We start from the raw sequence: 13,017 nt of genomic DNA, 5'->3' as shown, positions 1-13,017 counted from the left end.
AGCTGAGTCTGATCATTTGTCTGAATTCAACACAGACCCTGATCCTCAACCTTCTCCTCAACATGGATCCAAATCATCAACCTTCCCTTCAACAGACCCTAATACTTTTCAACCTTCTCTTCAACACAGACCCTGATCCTCATCCTTCCCTTCAACATTAATCCAGGTCCTTCTCAGCTTTCGCTTCAACACAAATCCTGATCTTCCTCAACCTTCTCTTCAACACAGACCCTGATTCTCGACCTTCTCTTCAATACAGACCGATTTTCCTCCTCGATTTTCCCTTCAACATAGACCCTGATCCTCACCTCAACAGATCCTGATCCTCCTCAATATCTTCCACACAGACCCTGATCCTCTTTCAACTCCTCCTCTGTTTCACAATGAATTGTTGTTTCTTGATGAATGATGTTTTGTACTTCTATTTTAAATAAACTGAAATCCTGTTGTTCTGTTCTAATTACTTGGTACAGATGTAACTGCAGTGCTAAATTCTGATGTAGAGACAATCTCTATCCCTCAGTCTAGGAATTCTTTACAAGATTAGAATGCTCTTTGATTTATCAATGGTTCAGTTTTTTAACAGAGAATCTTAGAACAAATTGACTGCACACATTACTCCTAGGTAGAACCTTAACCTGTCCTGTTCGGTGAAACGCTAGTTTTCAACACCAAACACCCTTTATTGTGCATCAAAGGGCTGTGTCTGCAGCCTATGGCTGAACAGTCTATGCCTCAGAATGTACAATGCTGATCCAAGTTGAGCAGCATGTTTAAAAACACCTGCTTCTCATTAAGCGAGCCTCGACTTGCTCAATAAGGAAGTTCACATTCCATGAAGCCCATGGAGCAATATAATTGATGATCCCCCATGATTATTATAACATCCTTCCTCCCTTAGGTCGATGTCACTCCCAGCACCCCACTACAAGAAGGCCCTTTCCGCTTGGCAGTTGGTCTGTGGTCCATTGATGGTGGGGCTGGGTAAGGTGGAGTAAACCAAACAGGGGACTTTTGTTTCCAAAGGGAGCATTTGCAGGGTTAGTGGTGAAGGTTCCTCCACACGTTCCATTCCAATCCTGATGGAAACTCATTGTCATTTTGCCCAGTTTTCTTCAGCCTCCATCTCCAAGACCATACCTTTGGTATCCAGAGGAGCAATGCAGAGTCAGCTTTGAGTAGAGGGCTGACACTGCCAGTAGCCAACTTCAAGGCCAGTAAAGAAGGCTGCTTGTGCAAGAACCACCTGGCTCTGAGATGATCCAAGTGCTTCTTTAAAGTTTTACCCTGGACTATGACTCTAAGATGTTGATCCTGTTTTCTCCACAACAATTCCAAGGACCCAACAGGGAACATCCTCAAAGTTTCTTACATAAGCCAGATCACCTATTGTGAAAGTTCTTTGTCTTTGCAGAATCATATTTTTTTTTTGTTTTCTTAGGTCTCTACTCACCCAGTAGCTTTGGAAATAGCAGGCTCAATCTGGTCAAAGCAATTGTCCCATTAACAACTCCACTGGGGCAACACCTTGTGTTATGTACGGTGTGGTCCCAAATCAACAAAAGATCATGCCAATTTGGTCTCCATAGATGCCACCAGTTGTTTCTTCACGCCATTTTTGAAGATTTGAACCGTCCATTCTGCCATCCTTTGACAACAGTGCAATCCAAACTAGTCAGATATCATTGGAGAGCATGTAGATCTGGAAATCACTGCTCATAAAGGCCAAGTCATTATCAAAAATCAGGACTTTCAGTATTCCGTGTGTAATGAAGCTTTATTGTAATTTCTCAATTATATCATCATGGAACCAATGCAGTGCATCTCTAAACAACTGGAGTGTGCATTCACCAAGATAAACAACTACCAGGCCAGTCCCACGGGAATAGGGAAGTTGAGGGTGGGGGTTTTTGATTTTCCTGGAACAAGTCACATTGCTTCATCAAGTCTGTGATGTCAAGAGTCAAGACGGGGCCACCAGAAATAACTCCTAGCCAGCATTTTCATTTTGATATTCCAGGGTGGTTATTATACAGTTCCGTTAATATTGGACATTGTCCTGGGGGTGGGCCAATTACTCAGGACCCCCAAGCAATGATTCCATGCTCAAAACTAAGTTAATCTTTCTCAACAAGATAGGATTTAATTTCTTCGAAGGGTGGTCCTTTGAATTTATTTTGCATATTTAACACAGTAATTGTTCACCAAGACAGCACTATCAATACGGCTCTGCCATGGATTTGCTAACAACAAGACTCAGAAATAAATAAGGCAAGATGGGGTGTAATCAAACTAGCAAAAAGGGAGAAACTGCCAGCAGTCCACATTCAAAGGGGCTGATGAGATGCATCCAGTTTAACATCACTGAAAGGCCAGTTTGCCATCTGAGTGAAAGGCCAGTTTACCATTACTAAAAGGCCAGTTTACCATCACCAAAAGGCCAGTTTGCCATCTGAATGAAAGGCCAGTTTACCATCACTGAAAGGCTAGTTTACTAAAGACAGTCAAGAGGATAACATCATCCAGGATGAACCAACCCACCTGATCAGTAACCAATCAGCTCTCTGTATCTGGAATAACTTTGACTGCAGTGTTTACAATCCAGGATGCACTCCAAGGTACACTGTGTAATAGGTGCTCATTCCTTCTAAACTCTGGAACATTTAAATTATTATAACTTACCCCCCTCAACTACATTTTTTAATACCCTATGATCCAATGTTTTCAGTCCTGGTGCTGAGGCCAGGAACTCAAGGTGCTTTAAAAGGTTAGCCTAGACCTTAAATGTTACATTTGATTTTGGCATTAGGTGAGCATAAGGTGTTTCCCTCCAGATATGATTCAAGTGATCCATAGGAAGCTTTCCTCAAAACAAACTTTATTTAAGAAAAGGCAGCATGTAACATAAAGATCACTTCTTGGCCTTTTGACTAAGATCAAGTGTAGTATTGATATCCTGTCTTTGGTTTCATTTTAGCTTCATTTGAAGCAATTTTTAAAAGTGGCATCTCAGCCTTTTGGCTGAGAAATTCTAGTCAAGTCTGCTCTGGGGTCAGTAATCCATCCTGATCAAACCTGGGCTGGACACGGCAGGAATATCTCTGATAGCCTCGTGCTACTCAGGGGTATGATCACCTACATGCAGGACAGCAGGTGGATATCTGCTTTATTAGCCTAGACCAGGTGAAGGCGTTTGACAGAATATCGCACAGCTACATGATGGATATGCTCTCCAAAATGGGCTTTGGGGAAGGAATCTGCAATTGGATCCAACTGCAAAGACATCAGTAGCACAGTTTCAATCAATGGGTGGGAATCAGATAGGTTTCAGATCAATCAGATCTGGAGTCAGACAGGGCTGCCCTCTCTCCTCCGTCCTTTTTGTGAGTTGCATTGAACCCTTTGCCGAGTCCATCAGAAAAGACCCAGGCATCAAAGGGGTTAGCATCCCAGGCAGAGGAGGCACGCAGGTCAAAGCCTCCCTGGACATAGATGACATTGCTGTCTTCTGCTCGGATCCATTGTCTGTTCGCAGGCTCCTCAAATCTGTGACCAGTTCGAGCTGGCCTTGGGAACCAAAGTCAACCGGGGAAAGAGCAAAGCCATGTTCTTTGGGAATTGGGCTGACAGACCCTTTGTCCCCTTCACCATCAGGGCAGACAATTTAAGGTGCTGAGGATATGATTTGGAGCGGTGGGGATGTGCGCCAAAAACTGGGAAGTGCGCATCATCAAAGTAAGATAGAAATTAGGCTTGTGGGAGCAACACTCCACTCTATCACTGGAAAAAACCTGGTTAGCTTTTGTTGTATGTGGTACAGGTCTGACCTATTCCCAAATCCTGCGCAGCAGCAATGATCCAAACCATCTTCAAATTTATCTGGACATCATAGATGGATTGTGTCCAGAGGGAAGGAATGCATTCTCTGGAGAATGGAGGGAAAAATATTCCCAACCTCGCCCTCATCTAGATGGCCCCCCATCCTGATGTGTGGCTGTATCAAGCTATGTCATGGAGTCATAAAGGTCTACAACATGGAAACCTTCGGCTCAACTTGTCCATGCCTCCCTTTTTTTAAAAACCCCTAAGCTAATCCCAATTGCCCGCATTTGGCCCATATTCCTCTATATCCATCATATTCATGTAACTGTCTAAATGCTTTTTAAAAGACAAAATTGTACCTGCCTCTACTACTACCTCTGGCAGCTTGTTCCAGACACTCACTATGCTCTGTGAGAAAAAATTGCCCCTCTGAACACTTTTGTATCTCTTCCCCTCTCACCTTAAACCTATGCCCTCTAATTTTAGACTCCCCTATCTTTGGGAAAAGATAATGACTATCTATTTGATCTATGCCCCTTATTATTTTATAGTTCTTAATGAGATCACCTCTGAGCTTCCTATGCTCCAGAGAAAAAAGTTCCAGTCTATCCAACCTTTCTTTATAACTCAATCCATCAAGTCTTGGTAGCATCCTAGTAAATCTATTCTGCACTCTTTCTAGTTTAATTTGTGTGTAGATCCTCGATACGCTAACACCAAGTGCCACTACTTTTTGAGGTTCTACCTGTCCGAAGTGTTGCGGAGGATGGGTCTGGCCACACTGCCATGGAACGCTCCAAGTAGTTGGATCATACCACAGCACCTGTCCTCCGTGGAGAAACTTTTCCGGAAATACACCTCTGACTACATGGCGATCAAGACTGGTCAGCGCTTAATGTCCTTGAGACCCTGAAAGAAAAGGAGATGGTGGATCTGTTCGGAAGATTCCCTGAGCAGACTGTCAGTGTCATCTGGCAGAATGCCTCATCACCAGAACTTACAAACAAGCACCAAGACCTGGCTTGGCTTGTGGTGAGAAGGGCACTTTCCGTCAGATCCTTCATGCATGCTCGAGGTCTCAACACCACCGCATGCTGCCCCTGAAGCGGCTGCAGGGGTGATGAGATGGTTGCACACCTCCTTGTGGAATGTGCTTTTGCAAAGAAAGTCTGGAGTGAGATGCAGTGGAATTTGTCAAAGTTCATCCTGAGCACTTCTGTGACATAGGACTCGGTGCTCTATCGGCTGTTTCCAGGAACACACACCAAGACAAATATCAATTGCTGCTGGAGGGTCGTCAACTTGGTGAAGGACGCACTTTGGTGCATCCGAAACTTGCTGATCTTCCAGTGCAAAGATTTGTCCTCGACTGAGTGTTGCAAAGTGGCACAGTCCAAAGTTTAGGACTACGTGCTGAGGGATGCTCTCAAGCTTGGGGCAGCTGCTCCAAAGGCACAACGGGGAAAGGCCACTGTTTAAAGCCTTTCAACCAAGGCAGACCGAGAGCCCGGTTTCTGTAGAACACCCTTGGACTGAGTAACTGTGTGCTAATCTGAAAAAACAAAAGCAGTGAAATCCGATGAATATATTTAGTTTAAAGAACTGAACTGTAATGAATGTAATGTCTTGGAACTGAGCACCATAAAGTATTGTATATATTACTTTTTTTTGCACTGTTTGTAATTGCTGGGAATGTTGTTTTGCAATGCTTATTTCAGAGTTTTTAATGAATAAAGTATATTTTTGAAATAAAAAAACACAAATAATTGTCATAACATTTACGAATTTAAATACTTAGATAAGGCAAAATATAATCCTTGCCAGGTAGCTATCCCTGTTTCAATTTATAGAATGCACTGTGGACATACACTCTGCAATGCTTATGTAATGCTAGATTTTCAGCTTTTTAGCTCTTCTGGACAGAGATTCAGGTGGCAATTTTCAGAGAAGGATATATCCTCAAAACCCAGTCTCTGGCAACGCCCAGTCTCCAGACAGAAAACAATACCTCTCTCTGCAGCTTCCAAAGCAGCAATTCTCAGAGAAAGATCCACTCTCATACAGTGGAATCTCCAAAAAGGAGACTTCGCTCCTGACAGATTCCTGTCTCCAACTTCAGAGAGGGGAAAAGGGAGACACTTCAAAAAACAGCACTCAAGCTTGAATATTCTGTATAAATCACACGGTCCAAAGATCATAGAATCATAGAACCCTACAGTGGACAAGGAGGCCCTTCAGCCCATCACGTCTGCACCGAGCACAATCCCACCAAGGCCCTACCCCATACCCCTACATATTATACCCACTAATCCCTCTAACCTACGCATCCCTGGACACACTAAGGGGCAACTTCTTAGCATGGCCAGTCAACCTACCCCGCACATCTTTGGACTGTGGGAGGAAACCAGAGTACCCGGAGAAAACCCACGCAGACATGAGGAGAATGTGCAAACTCCACACAGACAGTGACCCGAGCCTGGAATCGAACCCAGGACCCTGGAGCTGTGAAGCAGCAGTGCTAACCACTGTGCTACTGTGCCACCCGGGTACGCAGGTTAGGTGGACTGGCCATGCTAAATTGCCCCTTAGTATCAGGGGGACTAGCTAGGGTAAATGCATGGGCTTATGGGGATAGCGCCTGGGTGGGAATGTGATCAGTGAAGACTTGATGGGCCAAATGGACGAATTCTGCACTGTAGGATTCTATGATCATGCCTGCTAATCATCCTAATGAAGCTCCACTCTGCAAAATCCCAGGGAAAACCCCAGCCTTAGTTCAGATTAAAACTAACATTCCAGCCATTAGAAACAATCATGCTGCTGCAGCAACAATACAGGATGCCAGTTCTAGATAAAACAGCTCTGAATATGTAAAAAAACAAGATCCTTCACAAGAACATGGCTCAAATACATTTTCTAAAGGGACACTCTCTCCATATTGGAGATTTCTCAATTTTAAATGCCAAATTTTCATATTTGATCCTCTCTGAAGATAACACCAGGAAGGCACAGCTCCATGATAGACAGTGGATCTGTGGAACATTGCCACAGAAGGCTGTGAAGGCCAGGTCATTGAGTGTCTTTAAGACAGAGATAGAAACGTTCTTGATTAATATGGGATTATGGGGAAAAGGCAAGAGAATGGGATGAGAAAAATATTAGCCATGATTGAATGGTTGGGCATCAATGGACTGAGTGGCCTAATTCTGCACCTATGTCTTATGGTCTAATGATGTGGAGATGCTGGCGTTGGACTGAGGTAAACACAGTAGGAAGTCTCACTACACCAGGTTAAAGTCCAACAGGTTAATTTGGTAGCATAAGTCACTAGCTTTCAGAGTGCTGCCCCTTCATCAGGTGAATGGGAGTTCTGATCATAGTAAAAAGTCTGACAACACCAGGTTTTAGTCCAACCTATTTATTTGATAATATACTCACTAGCTTTCGGGGTTACCCCCTTCGTCAGGTGAATGGAGAGTTCTGGCCTCAGACAGAGCATATAAAGCACAGACAGTTTAGAGATTACTGATTAAAATGCGAATCCTTACACCTAACCTGCTGTTCAAGACCTGAAGTGGCTGATAATGTGAGTGGAAGGAGCACTGATCACAGTTTAAAGAGATGTGTATTGTCTCCAGACAGTACAGTAAGTGAGGTTTTGCAAACCCAGGCAAGTCACGGGGGTTACAGATAGTGCGACATGAACCCAAGATCCCTGTTGAGACCGTCCTCATGTGTGCGGAACTTGGCTATCAGTCTCTGCTCAGCGACTCTGCGCTGTCGTGTGTCGTGAAGGCCGCCTTGGAGAATGCTTACCCGAAGGTCAGAGGCTGAATGCCCGTGACCACTGAAGTGTTCGCCAACAGGAAGGGAACAGTCTTGCCTGGTGACTGTCGAGCGATGTTCATTCATCCGTTGTCGTAGCGTCTGCATGGTCTCCCCAATGTACCATGCTTCGGGACATCCTTTCTTGCAACGTATCAGGTAGACAATGTTGGCCGAGTTGCAAGAGTATTTACCATGTACCTGGGGGATGGTATTCTCACGTGTGATGATGGTATCCATGTCGATGATCCGGCATGTCTTGCAGAGGTTGCTGTGACAGGGTTGTGTGGTATTGTGGTCACTGTTCTCCTGAAGGCTGGGTTGATGTCAGACTTTTTACTGTGTTTACGCCAGTCCAACGCCGGCATACCCACATCAGTTCTGATCATAAACAGGGCATATAAAGACACAAACTCAATTTACAAAAAGGTGGTTGGAATGCGAGTCTTTACAGGTAATCAAATCTTAAACGTACAATGTGAGTGGAGAGAGAGTGGGCAGCTTAAAGAGATGTACATTGTCTCTACCTTTAAGACTTGATTATTTGTAAAGACTCGCATTCCAACCATTATTGTAAATTGAGCTACCAAATAAACCTGAGGTGGCAGACTCCCTCATACGCCTCACCACCTCTGGGGAACTCAGGGCATTTATAAAAGACCATTCTGGCCACCCTGACAGTGTCCGATTAGCCCTTGACTGTTGGTAGGACCTGGCGCTGCTCATCCGGTCCATGCAGGTCTGTTCCCAGGTCGCGTCGGACCTGACTAAAAGAGAGCAATGTCGGGTACAGGAGATCATTGATGGGCTCATTGGGGGGGGGTTGCACTGGCGCATCTCGCGCCAGCACTCCCCGAAGTACTGATATAAGTGGTGACAGTGGCAAAATGCTACTGACATGAAGGTAACTATAGCCAGCCTCAACGGTCAACGGCAGCAGTGAGCCACTCCGCAGGTTCCAGAATTTCTCGGTCCTCCGTGACAGGAAGTATGCGGTGTGTTTCCTCCAAGAAACCCGTACCATTCCAGGAGACGAAGTCCGACGGCTCCTGGAGTGGCGAGGGGGGTCTACATGAGCCACCTCACGCTCGCTTCTAGCAGAATGGCTATCTTGTTGGCCCCGCATTTTCAGCAGGAGATCTTGGGGGTCAAGAAGCCAGTGCCAGGCCGGTTGCTGCACTTGACGGTCCGTGAGGGGGATATGGTCATTCACTTACTGAATGTCTACACCCCAACTGCTGGACCACAGCAAACGACTTTCTACAAGAAAGTGCCCGCTCAGCTCGACACCATCGTGGGGGGCGAATGCATCATTCTCGGAAGCGATTTCAATTGCACCTTTGCAGCATGGGACCACACCGCCCCCTGGCTGCGCACCACAGTGGTGGTGATGTTGCGGGACCGGCAAGTTGGTGGACGTCTGGAGACATCTCCATCCTGACTCCAGAGATTTCACTTTTGTGAAGCGTGGAGGCGGAGCGTCCAGAATCAAATGCCTTTACATTTTGAGGCCGCACGTGTCCAGCGTGCCGTCGGCCTCCACGTGCACTTTCTGTGCACGGACCACCACTTGGTGTGGGCAGAGTTTGTTCCGTCTTGCGTCCGGGGGGGGGGTCCGCGTACTGGCCCTTTAACAACGCGCTACTTGAGGACAAGCGCTTCCTGAATTCGTTTCATCGATTTTGGGCCGGCTAGAGAAGAAGTGGGGAGGCTTCCCCTCCTTGAAGCTATGGTAGAATGTGGGCAAGACTCACATCCGTACCTTCTGTCAGGAGTACGCAAGGGCGTCGACAGGCGGAAATCCAGACTCGAGAAGTTGCAGAAGGAGGTGTTCAACCTGGAGGCACGCCTCAGTCAGCCCGTGAACCTGGCCCTGCGACTGGAGTACAGGGAGAAGAAGGGCGAGCTTCAGGACCTGCAACTCATCGGATCCCGTGGCACGCGTACGTGAGGTCACAGCTCCAGTTCCGAGTGGACCTGGACCACGGCTCCCCCTTCTTCTACTCACTGGAAAAAGGACGGGCTAACCGTCAGCAGCTCCTTATGCTGCTGGCCGACAATGGTTCCCTGTCTTGGCTCCGGAGGGCATCCGGGCCATTGCCTGGGATTATTACACCTTCTTCTTCTCTCCAGATCTGTCTAGCGAGGATGCCCAGAGTCCTGTGGGAGGACCTCCTGCAGGTCAGCCCACAGGGCTTGAGGGCCCCATCACCATGGCTGAGCTGACCGGCACCCTCAACAGCCTCCAACAAGGCAAGGCCCCGGGCAGGACGGGCTGACTGTAGAGTTCTTCAGGGCGTTCGGGAACGTCCTGGGGAACGACTACACGGGGGTCCTGCAGGAGAGTGTGGCAACCGGGGAGATGACCCTTCTGTGGCTCATTTATTACCCTGCTGCCGAAGAAGGGAGATTTCCGGTGTCTCAAAAACTGGCGCCCAGTCACCCTCCTCAGCACGATTATAAAATCTTTGCCAGGGCAATGGCTTCACACCTTGGATCCGTGCTGGACCACATGATCCATCCTGACCAGTCCTATACAGTCCCGGGCAGGTCGATTCACAACAACCTCCATCTAGTCCAGGACCTGATACATCATTCCCAGAGGGCTGGTCTGTCGAGTGCCTTCCTGTCTCTAGATCAGGAAGTGTTTGACAGGGTGGAGTACGAACATTTACTCAGAACTCTGCAGGCATTCCGGTTCAGGACGCATTTTGTCGCCCAGGTCCAATTACTGTACTCTGCCACAGAGTGTCTGATTAAGGTTAATGGGTCCCTGATGGCACCCCTTCGCCCTGGGACAGGAGTGCGGCAGAGCTGCCCCTTGTCTGGCCAACTGTATTCTATATGCGTGGAGCCATTCCTGCGCCTCTTGCGGAGGAGGTTGTTGGGCTTGACACTGCATGCCCGGACATAGGGGTGGTGCTGTCAGCTTAGGCCGATGTGCTCCTCACGTTCATGGACCCAGCTGACCTGCGAAGGATGTGAGAACGCCAGGTGGTGTACTCCACCACGTCCTCCGTCAGGATCAACTGGGCCAAGTGTTCCGGACTGTGTGGGAGACAGACCCCCCTCCGGGGGAGCTCAGGCCTTTCACCTGGAGCAGGACCAACCTCCTCGACTTGAAGGTCCATCTCTGCCCAGCCCAGGAATCCTGGCCGGTGAATGGTGGGAACTGGAGGCCAAAGTCACCGCCCACTTGGGTCACTGGACAGGACTGCTCTGAGTGCTGACCTACAGGGTACAAGTTCTTGTCATAAACCAGCTGGTTGCCTCCATGCTGTGATACCGGTTGGTCAATTTGACCCCTCCTCCTAGCTTTGTCACCAGTAAGAAGTCTGACAACACCAGGTTTAAGTCCAACCAATTTATTTGATAGTAAACTCACAAGCTTTCGGGGTTTGCCCCTTCGTCAGGTGAATGGAGAGTTCTGGCCTCAGACAGAGCATGTAACAGCACAGACAGTTTATAGATTAATGATTAGAATGCGAGTCTTTACAACTAACTTGCTATTCAAGTCTTAAAGATGCAGACAATGTGAGTGAAAAGAGCATTAGCATAGGTTAAAGAGATGTGTATTGGCTCCAAACAGTACAGTAAGTGAGGTTTTGCAAACCCAGGCAAGTCATGGGGTTACAGATAGTGCAACATGAACCCAAGATCCCAGTTAAGACCGTTCTCACATGTGTGGAACTTGGCTATTAGTCTCTGCTCAGCAACTCTGCGCTGTCGTATGTCGTGAAGGCTGCCTTGGAGAATGCTTACCCGAAGATTAGAGACCAAATGCCTGAGACCGCTGAAGAGTTCGCCAACAGGAAGGGAACAGCCTTGCTTGGTGATTGTCGAGCGATGTCCATTCATCTGTTGTCGTAGCGTCTGCATGGTCTTCCCAATGTAGCACGCTCAGGACATCCTTTCCTGCAGTGTATTAGGTAGACAACGTTGGCCAAGTTGCAAGAGTATGTGCCACGTACCCGGTGGATGGTGTTCTCACAAGTGATGATGTCATCCATGTCGATGATCCGGCACGCCTTGCAGAGGTTGCCGCAGCAGGGTTGTGTGGTGTTGTGGTCACAGTTCGCCTGAAGTAGTTTGCTGCGAACAATGGACTGTTTGAGGTTGTGCGGTTAACATAGAACAAAGAACAACACAGCACGTGAAACAGGCCCTTCGGCTCAAGAAACCCATGCCGCCATCTTAACAAAGCATTTTTCCTACACCTCCCTTGACCCGTGTCTATGCTTGTTGTTTGAAGGCAAGAAGTGGCTGTGTGAGGATGGCCCTGGCGAGATGTTCGTCTTCATCAATGATATGTTGAAGACTCCATAGAAGATGTCGTAGCTTCTCCTCTCTGGGGAAGTGCTGGACGATGCAGGGTACTCTGTCCACTGTGTCCCGTGTTTGTCTTCTGAGAAGGTCAGTGCAGATTTTCGCTGTGGCACATCGGAGCTATCGCTCGATGAATCGAGCGCCTTATTCTGTTCTTATGAGGGCATCTTTCAGCATCTGGAGGTGTCTGTCGTGATCCTCCTCATCTGAGCAGACCACCAATATGCACCAATTTGTCACCAATATGCAGAAAACTCTCGTGCAGTTCTTCTGGGGCAACTGACTGCACTGGGTCCCTGCCGAGGTTCTGCATCTCCCGCTTGAGGAGGACGGCCAAGATCTGGTGAGCCTTCACACACAGGTAGCAACCTTCTGCCTCCACACCCTGCAGAGATATCTTTACGTTGAGCCTCCTCCATGATGGTGTGCCCTGACGACGTATTTCTTCTACCAGTTGCTCAGCCTCAATTATGATGTGCAGCTCCTGCATATCAATTTGGGGCGCGTTGTTTTATTTTCACTTCAGTTCCACACTCCTGATCTACGGACACCTGGTGCAGAGAGGGGAGGGTTGGGATGGCGACTTCCTCGTGAACCTGCTCCTGTGCCTGGCGAGACACACCATTAATAGGTTCAGGCAGCAAGTGATCGACAGGGTCACCCATCCCGACTGTCTGCCCCTCTACCGTGGCTACATTCACGGCCAGGTGTCCCTGGAGAGGGAGCATGCGGTGTCCACGGGCGCAGTCGATGCCTTCTGCACCCGCTGGGTACCGCAGGGACTGGGGTGCATTATCAACCCTGATAATCACGTTTTGATTTGACGTTTTAAGTTTCCTTTCGACTTTGTTTTTGCTTCGGGCCGTCCCCCCTTCTGAGATACCAAATAAACCTGTTGGACTTTAACCTGGTGTTGTGAGATTTCTACTTACAGTCTAATACAGTGAATACATCTGCCATGACATTCTCATCTCTGATCAGCTGGATATGTCTTTAACAGACCCACATTTCTCCTATTTTACTGTAATTATTGAGGTATTGAAT

At 47.5% G+C, this 13,017-nt stretch overlaps 1 pseudogene; it reads left to right on the top strand.

Moving 5' to 3' along the window:
* The first annotated feature begins 2,910 nt into the window (after positions 1–2,910).
* Positions 2,911–3,059, top strand: LOC145344601 (U2 spliceosomal RNA; annotated as a pseudogene).
* The last annotated feature ends 9,958 nt before the right edge of the window (positions 3,060–13,017 follow it).

The sequence above is a fragment of the Carcharhinus amblyrhynchos genome, chromosome 6 (genome assembly GCF_965287045.1).
Source record: "Carcharhinus amblyrhynchos chromosome 6, sCarAmb.v2.hapA, whole genome shotgun sequence".
NCBI classification, from domain to species: domain Eukaryota; kingdom Metazoa; phylum Chordata; class Chondrichthyes; order Carcharhiniformes; family Carcharhinidae; genus Carcharhinus; species Carcharhinus amblyrhynchos.
Note: the sequence above shows the minus strand (reverse complement) of the source record. Positions and strands in the feature narration are given on the sequence as shown.